At 34.2% G+C, this 13420-nt stretch overlaps 1 non-coding gene across 1 annotated transcript; it reads left to right on the forward strand.

The window, feature by feature from the left end:
• Positions 1-1103: 1103 nt before the first annotated feature.
• Positions 1104-1176, forward strand: TRNAC-ACA. Its single transcript has one exon. It is a non-coding gene; the product is annotated as a tRNA-Cys (tRNA).
• The last annotated feature ends 12244 nt before the right edge of the window (positions 1177-13420 follow it).

A 13420-nucleotide genomic window follows, 5' to 3' on the forward strand; every position in this document is an offset into this window, starting at 1 on the left:
TTAGCAAATGCAGTAATCCAGTCAAAATATTTGCAAATCCCAATTTGTATTTGTACAAATAGCACAAACGGTTGGAAAGGAGAAATCCGAAGAAAATTTGCAGAAAAAAGGTTCATATTTATCTTTGCCTTTTCTTATTCAAGGAACAATTACTTCTATAAACTGTGGCATTTGGGAGCCTGATTTTTCTATGAAACATTGTCTGGGTCTACTTTACACGCAATTCTTTTCACTGGTAACATTCAAAATATAAACTGCTAAGTGGATTTTTTAAATTTCAACACACCATTTTCACAAATAAGAGGAAGATGGATAAATATTTCCTGTAATAGATGTGAAGGATCTTGTGTTCCCTTTCTTTCATAGTCTTTTCTTACCCATACTAAGAAATTATTGTCTTTTTATCATTCAGCTGTATCTTAGGTACTTGCTTCAACTATTAATTTATTTCCTTTGCAGGCCCACCAGTGATAATTTGCTCTTTTAAGAGTTATACCATATACCCATGGTACCTATTTTCTGCTTGACAGGACAGAACCCTTGAATTTGGGTAAGACTTCTGACTGTCATTTTTCTCTTTTATCTTCTAGTAAAAGCAATGACTAAATCTACTATTGCCCTCCTGGCTGTCACTTTACCCAGTTGTTGAATTTAACTCTAGGCCATTTAAACTAGATTGTTTCATAGTAGATCTTGCAGGAAAATATTTAACTGAGTAATCTTCAGAATAGGAGACAGTAGTGCTAGGAAAATACATTTCTGGAAATTCCTTGGTGGTACAGTTATTAAATTTAGCACAGGGCCTAGGTTTGATGCAGTGTGGCCAAAAAAAAAAAAAAAAAAAAACCACAGGAAAAGTCTTTTGTTAGACAGCTATGGGTAACAACACTTTTCCTAAGTGACACAAGATTTTTCTCCATTTCATAACAGTTAGTAATATGAACCCCAAGTGAACATGGTGACAGTGCATATTACTGGAGAGGTCAATGAACCTTCTCTACTTTAAAGATCTTTCACAGTATAAAATCAACTAGAAAATAGGCGAGCAATATTTAAGTTGGGAGAATAAGAGAAAATAAATTAATGTTACCTCAATAATGACTTCCCTGGTGGCTCAGACGGTAAAGCGTCTGCCTACAATGCAGAAGACCCGGGTTCAATCCCCGGGTCTGGAAGATCTCCTGGAGAAGGAAATGGCAACCCACTCCAGTATTCTTGCCTGGAAAATCCCATGGACACGACTAAGCGACTTCAGTTCACCTTCAATAATATATGTTTCATAATCTCTTTGAAACGTAATATGTAATAGGTGTTGTTATTGTTGTTGTTTAGTTGCTAACTCGTGTCTGACTCTTTGTGACTCGATGGACTGTAGCCTACCAGGCTCCTGTGTTTATGAGATTTCCCAGGCAAGAATACTGGAGTGGGTTGCCATTTCCTTCTGCAGAGGATCTTCTCGACCCAGGGATCAAACCCACATCACCTCCATTGCAGGTAGATTCTTTACCACTGAGCCACCAGGGAAGCGGCAGTCTAAAATACAAGAGTTAATGAGAAATATTTTATCAAAGGAGGTCCATAGAATAGGGAACATGTAAATAAACTAATAATTAGAATGCTATCAGTGTTTTTCGATAAAGAGAAAAATAAAGGCTATTGCAGCATATAGGAGAGGCACCTACCTGAGGCATGCTGATAAGTGTGAGGCAAGAAAGATATTGTTCCCAGAAAAGTTTCGCCTATATACATACCCTAATTTTATCTGCTGGCTGAGGTCAAATATCTGGTTAATCTGAAGTTCCTGTTGAACTTGAGAGTCAGCAATGAGTCATCTGTAGGGAGGACCTTTTAAAGGAATTGTGTACATACCATCCAAGGCTCAACTGCACATAGAAGATCTATCAATGCCAATTTAATCCACTTAGATACTCTCATTTCAGTAATGTCAAAGGAGTATGAATATGAATATCTGAATGACTGTGTTGTTGTATAAGGCACTCATAAAAGCTCATGCCTTAAAACATAAAATGAATGTATGTGGTTTTTGAGAAATCAAAGAATATATATTTCAAGTTAAAATTTTCACAACCTTCTGGAACTTGCCTTGCATATAAATTACATAAATATTACATATATTACATTTGCTTTGTGTCAAATTACCAGCAAAAACTCAATTCTTATGATAAATTATAATCTCTTTACATGAGAGAGTATAAGTTAAAACCAATCAATATATAAACACTAGGTATTCTGTCATTTTCTATTTTGATAGCAGCTGTTAACATAACAAAAAGAATTATGTCCTGATACGTTATACTGACTTAAACCTAGCATTAGATACCTTCTATTGGTGGGGTGCCTTCAAACATGAAAGATAAACTTTTTCAGAATAATAATGAAAAACTCAGTTGTGTACTTAATGTAGCATTTCCTCTAAGACCAAGTATTGAGCTATGGAAAATACTGTGTAAGATAGTAAATTAAAACCTAAGGAAATGTATAATCAGAAAACAAAGATGAGAAGCAGGAGGGAATGTTATCATTTCAATATGGCAGTTTCAAGTTGTAATAGGTGCCAAAAGGATTTGGAATCAAAAAAGGATCACTGAAGTATTGAGAAAAGAGAAAAATGTATAACATTTAAGACAATAATATTAATATGCATATGAAGGATGAGCAGGAATAAAAGTTAGATTTTAAGAAGTTAAAAATATTTATATAGAAAATTATTATAGCCAACATAGACTAGAATCTTTGGCAAGGAGTGTGGCACAGATCATAGTGGCCACGAAATATTCATCTCCCTCCTAATTCTACCTAAAAGATTGTACTTTCAGGCTGCATTTGCAGGTCAGTAAATTCACAGGACCAAGTTCTGGCCAATGAGACATAACAGTGTTGTGAGGAATTTCCTGGGTAAATCATGAAGGCTGACTGAAGAAAGCTGGCTGGGCTATTCTTTTGTCATTTTCCCTTTTTCTCCAACTACAGGTCTGGGTGCTAGTGCAATGACTAAAGTTATAGTAGCTATCCTAGGCCAACATGGTGACCTTGAAGATAAAACCTTAAACTGAGAAAGGCAGAACAGAACAGACTCGAACCGGGATTCCTGAAGACACTATGGATCTTCCATACTGGACCCAGATTTCAAGCTCAGCTTCTTTTACATAAAAAAATAAACTTCTCCATGATTAAGGAAATCTTTTTTTTTTTAATTTCCGTTTCATGTGGCTGAACTCAACCCTTTTGACAGAGACTGATTCTGTATCTCCAGGGCACTTGAATTTCCTTTTATTTTTACTTTAGAAAAAAAAAAAAATTGGTTATGTCATGTGACATTTAGGATCTTAATTCCCTGACCAAAAATTGAACCCACAATCACTAAAAATGGAAGTGTGGAGTATTAACTATTGGACTGCCAGGGAAATCCCCAGAGATCTTGAATTTCTATAGTGTCTACCACTAGTAGGCTTCTACAGGGAAAAAGAAAAGGAAAATATGATTTGAGGCAATGAATCCTTTAAATATATCATGTCAATAAACTGTTCCACTTTTAAGTCAAGCAGATGAAGCATATCATGAATACCAATCTACTTGTTTTTTTTTCCCCTATTAGTGAATGTACACATGGTCTTGAAGAAAGTTCCTGTATCTACAGACTGACCAGCAGTATTCTGAAGAAAACAAGCTAGGTTGTACTGTGGCTATGCATAAATGACAAAATTTTCATGTCTTAAATTAAAATTTCTTGCTCTCTGTACATGGCAAACACGGGTTGATGATGTACACGGGTCCATGTAGTCACTCTATACCGTATGAAAAGTTTTGGTTTTTTGCAAGAAGGGAAGAATGAGTTGGATAGTTGGGCACCAGTATTTACTGCTGATGGTACACATCTCCCCTCATATTTAATTTGTCAGAACTAGGTATATGACCATGATTAATTTCAAAGGTAGGGAAGTACACACTTCCTCAAACCCAGAAACAGAAGAGAACCAAATATTGGGAAACATGAATGGTATTTACAACCCTACTAAAATGTAAAAGAATCTATGTGAAAACTTTTAATGCATAATAATAATGTTTTTACCTTTTGGTCACAAAATTTCAGTATAATTAATTCAATTTCTTTAGAAAGATTTCCCACCGGAAATAAAAAATAAAAGAGTTTCAGATGACAATGTCTATAAGACTAATCTCTCTTTGGCAGCTGTGAGGCAATTTGACTGAGATACAACAAATCTCTTTGCTTGAGAAGATGAGACTAAATTTTAAAGATTAGCAAACACCCACATGTTCATTCATCCATTTATTTAGCAGACACAGATGGAGCATCTGTTAAGCACAGTTCAGATAAAACCTTCTAAAACGAGGGCATAATGAGAAAAGTTTGAGAAGGGAAATGGGCATGATTCTAAATATTTTTAGAATTCTCTCTCAAAATATAATTTTTTTCAGGATATAGCAACTACATTATAGCCTTCGAATACGTTTAAGTTTTCACATAGCTCTTGGAAATTTATTATATCATCATGATTAAAATATTTCTGTGACATTTATTCCAATTGGGGAATTTCAAAAAAGAATACATCTGAGTAAACAAATAAGATTTCTCCACAGATAAGCTCTGAAGAAGACTTTCCTGACCAGCTGACACTAGCTAGCTGCATAAACATTTTGAAATAATATAATTATGTGGCTATTTTTCACCAGATTCAAGCATTTTAATTCAACAGTCATCAATCTATTTCCTTAAAATGGTATATACTGAGCTGCTCTAAAGATTACTGAACCAGAATCTCTTATAAAATTTTCATAGCAATATAAGGCAACTTGAGAAAAAAAATCTATGATGGGAAGTATCTCAATAAGGAAGTTGCCAATTATGTGTTTATGTTCTAAATGTGTTGGTATAACATTTTTGGATTTATTTGAAAAAGCATTTTCCAAAATTCTGGTTATTTCTTTAGGATAGATGGTTCAAAATAAAAATATTAGTTCAAAATGTATAAACACAAATTTAAAAGAGTAAATTCAACATAGTTTGAAACTGCTTCCAGAAACATACTAATTTACACTCCAATATACCACCAGTATATTAATAGCTCTTCATTTTAGTTTAAAAATCTTATAAAAATTATTCTATTTCTTTGCTATTTTCCCACTGCTTTTATGCTGAAAAACTCTCTTCAGAAACCACATTATCTATTTATATTATATTCTAGTGATTATAATTTTGTTTACTCTATTACTTTTCATCTATTAATAATTTACTAAAATTTACTTTATTCATTCCTTCTTTCCTGCACAGCTTTAAACCTAGAATAGACCTTTCTCACAGTAGATATGATATAAACATTTCTAGTATAAATGATCAATACATTTGTTTTTACCTTTAAAACATGAATGTGGTATGGCTTAACAGGATCTTCCAAATCAATTTTGTTTTAGACAACTGATTTTTTTTTTATAAAGCACAGACATTTTTTTAATTTGTGTTCAAACCATTTGATTAAGAATGTCATTAACTCTTCATCCTACTAATTAAAACTGTTAACAGTCCAGTTTATCAAGTAATATTATCAGTAGACTGTCAACAGAAAAACATTTTTATTTCAAAACTGAATGTGAGAAAACAACTTTGGCATAGCATTCCTACAATGACTTATTCAATCAATAGCTATTATTGCTAATTCCTGGAAAGTAGTTGCTTTTTACAAAGCATACCGTTTGATATCAATACAGATACCAAAGGACGGGTAAGTTTCATAAGACCTATGAATGCTACTGCTACCCCCAAAAGTGCTTTTATGCAAAGGCACATTTAATACTGTGCTTCCCCTCTCTTGCAATGGAGTGTTGGCCCCAGACTCAGTTCTTGGATGTCTTTTCTCTCTATGTATATTCACCCCATGGTGATTCATTTATGTCTTTTTTTTCACCATGCATGTATATGTCCTGATGACTTTTCAGTTTTTATCTCCAGATTTTTTCCTCAGGATTTCATACTTACACACGACTATTCACCCAATATCTCTCCGTGGATGTCTGATATACATCTCAAACTTAACATATCCAAGTTCAAATTCCTATTTTTCGTTCTCTCCAAACTTGCTTGTCTTGTTGTTTTCTGTGTCTTAGTGGCAACTCTGTCCTTCTAGCTGGTCTATATAAAACCCTAAGGCCCTCCTCGGCTCCTTGTGCTTTGTCTACATCAGCAAAATCTATCGGTTCTAACTTTAAGATACATTCAGAAATGAGCCCTCACTACATCCTCCATAATCTCTCCAGTCCACACCTCCATTATCTCCTTCCCAGGTTAATGTTATAGTCTTCTCATTGTTTCCTTGCTTCAGCCTTGTCACACTCATCAATCCAGGAGAGTGAGCCTGCTGAAACGTACGTCAGATCATGCCCCTCCCATCACTGCAACCTCCAATGACTCTCTACCTTAAGTAAAAGCTGAAGCCAGAACAATGTCAAAAAACCTACTTCCAGGTATCTATGTGGCCTAGTCTCTGACAACTCTCCCCACTCTCACCTACTTGGCACAAGCTACACGGGCCCCTTTGCTATTTTCTGGGCAGAGACAGGGAATGCACCGCTTGCTTGCCCTGCCTTTAAGAATCCTTTCTTATACATCTGCATAACTTAATTTCCATTGCCTCCTTCCAGTTTTGTTCAAATGGCATCCTCTAGGTGAGGCATTCCCTGACTTTGCTAAACTTAGGCTACTCTCTATCTTCCTTTTTTCTTTATACCATTTTTATCACCACGAAAATACTACACAATGAAGTTATTTATTTTGCCTTACACATGCCTTTTTTGCACACATATGTAAGACCGATGTGGACAGGAATTTTCATTTATTAGATTCAATGATGGATTCCACGCATCTATAATGACATGTGCGTGTGCCTGTGCCAATTCGCTTCAGTCACGTCTGACTCTTTGTGATCCTTTGGACTGTAGCCCACCAGGCTCCTCTGTTCAGGGGATTCTCCAGGCAAGAACGGAGTGGTTTGCCACATACTCTCTTCAAGGTGACCCTCCCCACCCAGGGATGGAACCCACGTCTCTTATGTCTCCTGCGTTGGCAGGCAGGTTCTTTGCCACTAGGAAAAGAACCTGGGAAATTCATAAATGATATACTAATTCTTAATCCAAATATTTGTATTAGGCTATTTAAACTGTTCAAAAGTTATGAAACAATTTACTTTTTCTCTATGAGCTTTAATTTTTATAAACAACCAAATTTATAAATTAATAGGTAGTCAGCTGGTTTCCATTTTATTAAAAGTAAAATAAAAGTTAAGAAACTGGCTACCAATAACAGATAAGTGTAAACATGTTTTAAAAGCTGTATTAATAAAGAATTCTAGTAGTATTTGTAGTGATCAAAGAAACATACACCTAAAATATACCATGGTATATTAATAATATTGATGACATAAAAACTTGGGGCATTTCCTCCTTTATATCTGAGACTAGAAAATAAATTGTTTTGATTTTCTTAGTACATTACTTGGCTTGGCTAGCACTGTTAAATGGCAATGTTTACTTGTGATATTTATTAATTTTGATAAATAAAAAAATTTGTAAGGTTAAAGAGGACCATAGAAAATAAAAATCAATTCTGTCACAGAAAACTTAATGTCAGTACTTACTTTATGGGGCATATTAAGTATATTCCATGTCTTGTTTCTTACAGCAAATCTTTTTACAATTTCAGATCAAGGGGCATAGGTCCCTTGTAAGAGACAGACCAGTTACCCTAGTAGGTAAAACAATGCAGGGTAAGCAAATATCTTATCTGAGAAATAGCTGTTAAATCAAGCTTTCAAATATCCAAACTTCATTTAAAAAAATATAATTTGAATTTCCTGAGTTATTAGTAAGCAACATTACTTATACAAATAACTTTAACAGGCAGGTAATTATAACTCAGAAGAATGAATAAAAATATTGTATTTATATAAATCAAAAGCACTTTTAAAAAAGGTAAATGGAAATAGTCTTCAAGAAAAAAAGAAGGTGATAAGCTATCATATCTTAGTAGTAATACCAGCCAGCTTAGCACATGATAGGTAGTGATTTCATATTTTTAAATTAAAAATAAATTCATCTTCCATATCAGATTAATTTTTTTCTAGTAAAAACTAAAGGAGTAGGAAATGGTAACCCACTCCAGTATTCTTGCCTCGAGAATTCCATGGACAGAGAAGTCTTGCAGGCTACAGTCCATGGGGCTGCAAAGAGTCAGACATGACTAAATGACTAACACCTTCACTTTCTTCAGTGAAAACTAAAGTGTTACCAAAGAAATGAACCATGCTGCAGTAACATACTACCTTAATCTTACTACTAGTTATTAGTAAACTAGTGATTTAGCTTTATGACCTGTGCCAATTTATTCCTACCCATCTCTCTGTGTCTATAGGAAAAGCATCAGTATGAGCTAAAACCTCCAAAGGCTAAGCGACTTACCCAAGGCCTCAAGAGATTTCATATATCTGGGCCTCCTTTTCTATATTTTAAAATGAGAGTCTAGGACAAGAAGACATAAGATGAATTTCAGGCTTCACCATTCCACAATTCTAACAGTGGACAATTATCCCATCTGATAAAGATCTGTAATCACCTTTCTCGGAATTCTTTTCGCACTGTATTGTAATTTGGATTCTTTCACTTTATTTTATTTTTAGCTCATCTTGTTTGTGATTTACTTTGTCTAAATTCTCCTTGTGACTGTAAGCACCTGGAAGTTAAGCACCATACCTGATATGTGTATGTCCCCAGTGCTTGACACCTTTAGTATATGAGAGGTATTAGTCAATGATCCACACTAGTAGCAAAGTGTGTTGGTTATGCTCTTACATTCTTTATGCTTTTTTTTTCCTGATCTTAAATATATAAAATTCCATTAGTCAATTCTATTTCACTAGACATTTTAAGGAAGATGTCATCACTGCCCTAACATTCAGAATAATAGAAAGAGTATGCTAAATGCAAGGCTCTTGATATTTTAAGTCTCTGGATTGGCTAAAGATCATTACTAATTCTAAAAACCTAAGTACCCCATTAAGGAGAATGTAAGGAATATTCACCAACAATAATAATAACATAATATAATATAGTGATAACATAGTGGAAATTTTAAGTACTAGGCACACAAATATGTTGTCTTTAATTCTAGTAAATATACAAAACAGTTAATTTAACACATAATAATGATGCATATAATAATTTTTTCATGAATGATACTTATACACAAGTATAAACAGTTCATATGACTATAATTAGAATAATTTTTTCTTCTTTAAAAATTTTTTTCTAGTGCATAAAATCAATATCAGTGTTGATCACTTCTCTGATATTAAATATTTGGCTGTGATGCATATTTCTGCATATTCCTCTCATTTAGAGAGCATAATCTTTGGCTTTACTTTAGAATAAACAGAGTTCCTTTTTCTCCAAGACTCCCACCCTGTCTTGCTTACACCCGTTCAACTAAGCATCCAGTCTATATTCATCAACTTTTTTCATCCATCTATTCTATCACTCATCATTCATACACTGATCTATCCATCCATTCATTCATTAGCTAATCATAGAGCACTTAATCTGTGAGGGCTTACAATGTTGAGGGGGACAGACATTTAATCCAATTGTAACATACCAGATAAGTATAATAAACAGGTTGCAAAAAAGTATATGCATCAGAAAGTTGATTTGGAATAGACAGCAAAAATTTCCAGGAAGAGGTACTAGTAAGAGTTTGGGGATGGTGTGTAAAGATAGATTGGAAGAGAAGAAATGAGAGGTGCAGGAGTTTAAAAGAATATGAAGACTGCATAAAGCAAACTTGCTTCTGTAAGAGGCTGTAAGTATGTATTTGGTGGTGAGGTGCTGGGGGTAGGGGCAATAAACAGGAGGTGACAGGAATTGAGGCTGGAAAAATGGGCACCATCAGATCACAAGGGGTTCTATAGGCCATATTAAGTACTACTGAGTTAAGGTATCTTCATAGGGCTGGTAAGAGTAAATGAGCTCAAAAAGACTAATATTTTCATGGGGTCACTATATCCACTAAGAAATTAAAAATTGTTTTCAGTTTTTAGTTTCAAACAAAACAATCAATGCTCTGACAACTGAACAGATATGTGATCTCTTAATTGAAAAAGTTATTTAAAATGGAAGAATTATAAAAAAAAATATCCCCCAATAGTTCACATACTTAATGAAGGGATTTAACTAGTAAAAATAAATCACCTAAACACAAAGCCAGTAAGACTGATTAACAATGGTTATTTGTCTGGAGGTGGATTATAGAGGACTTTTGTATTCTTGTTTATACATCCCAGGGCTTCCTTGATGGCCCAGTAGTAAAGAATGCATCTGCCAATGCAGTAGACGTGAGTTTGATTCCTGGGTCAGGAAGATCCCATGGAGAAGGAAATAGCAACCCACTCCAGTATTCTTGCCTGGGAAATCCTATAGACAGAGGAGCCTGGTGGGCTATAGTCCACATGGTTGCAAACGGTTGGACACAACTTAGTGCCTAAACAACAACAATAGTATTCATAACTTTATGTCAATAATAGTACATTGATTTATTTAATCAGACAAAGTAAAATTGTTTTCAATTTGAGGAAAAGTTTGAACAAAATATTAATGACATAAAACTTAATAAAATATTAAATTTTGAAAAGTTGAAACTTCAGCTTAATTAACTTTTAGAGAATTTAAATTTTCTTTATTGGACAAAAAAATGTAGCCTTCATCAATTTCAGCAGCACTGCAAATACAAGGTCTCCTCTTATAGCTGAGCTATGATGAACTTAAACAGTTTTAATTAAAATTCACCTTAGCAAGCATTCAATTTTATTTGCTATAGAAATAAGAACTCAGAAATCTAAAGACACAAAATAAATCCTTTGTTAATTAAAATGGTAGTAAACATTCACCAGTAATATGAACCAGTGCAGACAAACTAATTTAGATAAAACTCATTAATTTCATGGATCAATCAAAACTACTGTTAAGATTCCTTTCAGATGAAGACACTGTTTTTACATCATTTCTAAAATAAATGTATAACAGACTGGAGAACAGATCAAATTTTAAAATTATAATTTTTATGCCAAAAATATTTTTAATGTCATTTATAGAGTCTTAAAATCGAAGTAGATGCAGTTTTAAATTTAAATCATTTAGTGTTCTTTCAGCTAATGACAATAAAAATACAAAGAATGGCCTGTCTTGGGTAATTTAACATAGTGATGTCTAGCACTGTGCCTGGCACATAAATGGCAACTAGACAAAATGGTAGATGGCTGGTAATCCCCTTCCCTGAAGCCTGATTAGGTTCCAGTTCCCTTCCCATGCTTCACAAGGATATCCAGGCTGCTGCTATGACTACTAGCATAGGTATTATAGTTAATGGCTCCGGGGTGAAATATACTGGCAGGTAAAGACAGGTCCTAGTTGAGTAGCACTGGCAGAAAGCAGCATTCAGAGACTGAGAGGCCATCTGGTGTTCTCTAGCAATGTCCCAAAGTAGAGAAAATTAAAGATTCCCATTTTAATTTCTTAAGTATTTATTATTTAGCAAGACAGGTGACATTTAAACCACTCTTCTAGTATATACATCTTTTGGAAAATATTCAATTCATCACAACTATAAATTACTTACTCATCACACCACCTGCCAGTGTTTCTCTCCCCCCACCTCTCTTTTTTGGTGTCAGTGCTATTAACCCATATCTTATCTGTATCACATTTTATGAACTGTTAGAAATATTTAAAAATTATCAATGTTCCAAAATCATTCTAAGGAATTTTTTAAAATGATGAGTGAGTGAGTGAAAGTCACCCAGTCATGTCCAACTTTTTGTGACCCTATGGACTATACAGTCCATGAAATTCTCCAGGCCGGAATACTGGAATGGGCAGCCTTTCCCCTCTCCAGGGGAATCTTCCCAACCCAGGGATCAAACCCAGGTCTCCCACATTGCAGGGAGATTCTTTACCAGCTGAGCCACAAGGGAAGCCCTTAAAATGATGAATGTTCATGAAATAAAACCCTTTTTACCTATAAGCACAATATGATATATTCACTCACCTAATCTGGAAAATAACAGGCAATTTGAAGATGATAGTTGAAAACTACAAAAAGCAAAAAACACTTACTGGAATTTAATTCCATTTCTCCTATAAGCTGAACTTGTTATTAAGTTGATAAAATTCAAAGATGTATTTTGTATGGTAGGGAAATCAGTGCCAACAGTCAAAAAATTTTTTAACAGGAAAGAGTAGGAAATAACATTGTTGAAGTACCTACTCTCTGCTAGAGAAACAAACCTTGTTGTTTCTGTTTTATATATAGTAGTGTGTATATACTATTTCCAATCTCCTTTACTCAACCATAAAAAAAGAAAAAATGGCATCTGTATACACATGGATGGACCTAAACATTATCACACTAAGTGAAGTAAGTAAAACATAGAAAGACAAATATTATATGATATCCCATATATGCGAAATCTAAGAAATAGAAATAAACTTATTTACAAAATGAAAACAGACTCACAGTCAGAGAAGACAAACTTATGGTTACCAGAGAGGATCATGGGGGTGGGAGAGGGTGAAAAGAGAGATAGTTTGGATATTTTTAACTTCTGGTTACCTATAAAGAAATCATTGCTAGTAAAGCCAAACCCCATATCTATTTAATATTGAGTCTGTGCCCTTTTCACCACTGCTGTATCCGAGCAGACACACTTTGAAACAGTTTTTGAATTCTGAAAACTACTTAACGCCCTTTAATCCCTTAGATAAATACCTAATTCATCATTTTAAACCTATAGTAGTGAATAACATATTAGTTATATTAATTGATCCTTAATTATGAGTCATGAACCAGGCAACATGCTAATAGATGCTATTCACACTATTCTATTCTATCCTCTCAAAAATTCACAGTTGTTGTTGTTCAGGTGCCAAGTCATGTCCAACTCTCTGCACCAACCATGAACACTTGTGTAGCCTTTCTAATGTGTTCATGACTATTCTCAGCACTTCACACATATTCACTCAATCCCAGATGGCAGTGATTACTTTGTCCTCATTTTAGGGTTGAGTAAACTGAGGTAATTACTCAGTAATATAACTGAGTAATATTATAATTACTCAGTAATAACTGAGTAATCTCCTCTGAGATTAAATTTCTTGGTAAACGTAACCCAGCTAACAAATGCAGAGAAGACACTGACAATCCAGACAGTCTGATTTCAAAGTCTTTGCTCTTTATTTTCTTATTTTGAAGATGAGCAAACAACTCAGAAAATTTAAGTAACCAGAAGAAGATTATTGGGGGGTAAGTGGTCAAGGAAGGCCCGTAAGATAATGTATATATGAG

This window comes from Oryx dammah, unplaced genomic scaffold, assembly GCF_014754425.2.
Source record: "Oryx dammah isolate SB20612 unplaced genomic scaffold, SCBI_Odam_1.1 HiC_scaffold_2, whole genome shotgun sequence".
Taxonomy (NCBI): domain Eukaryota; kingdom Metazoa; phylum Chordata; class Mammalia; order Artiodactyla; family Bovidae; genus Oryx; species Oryx dammah.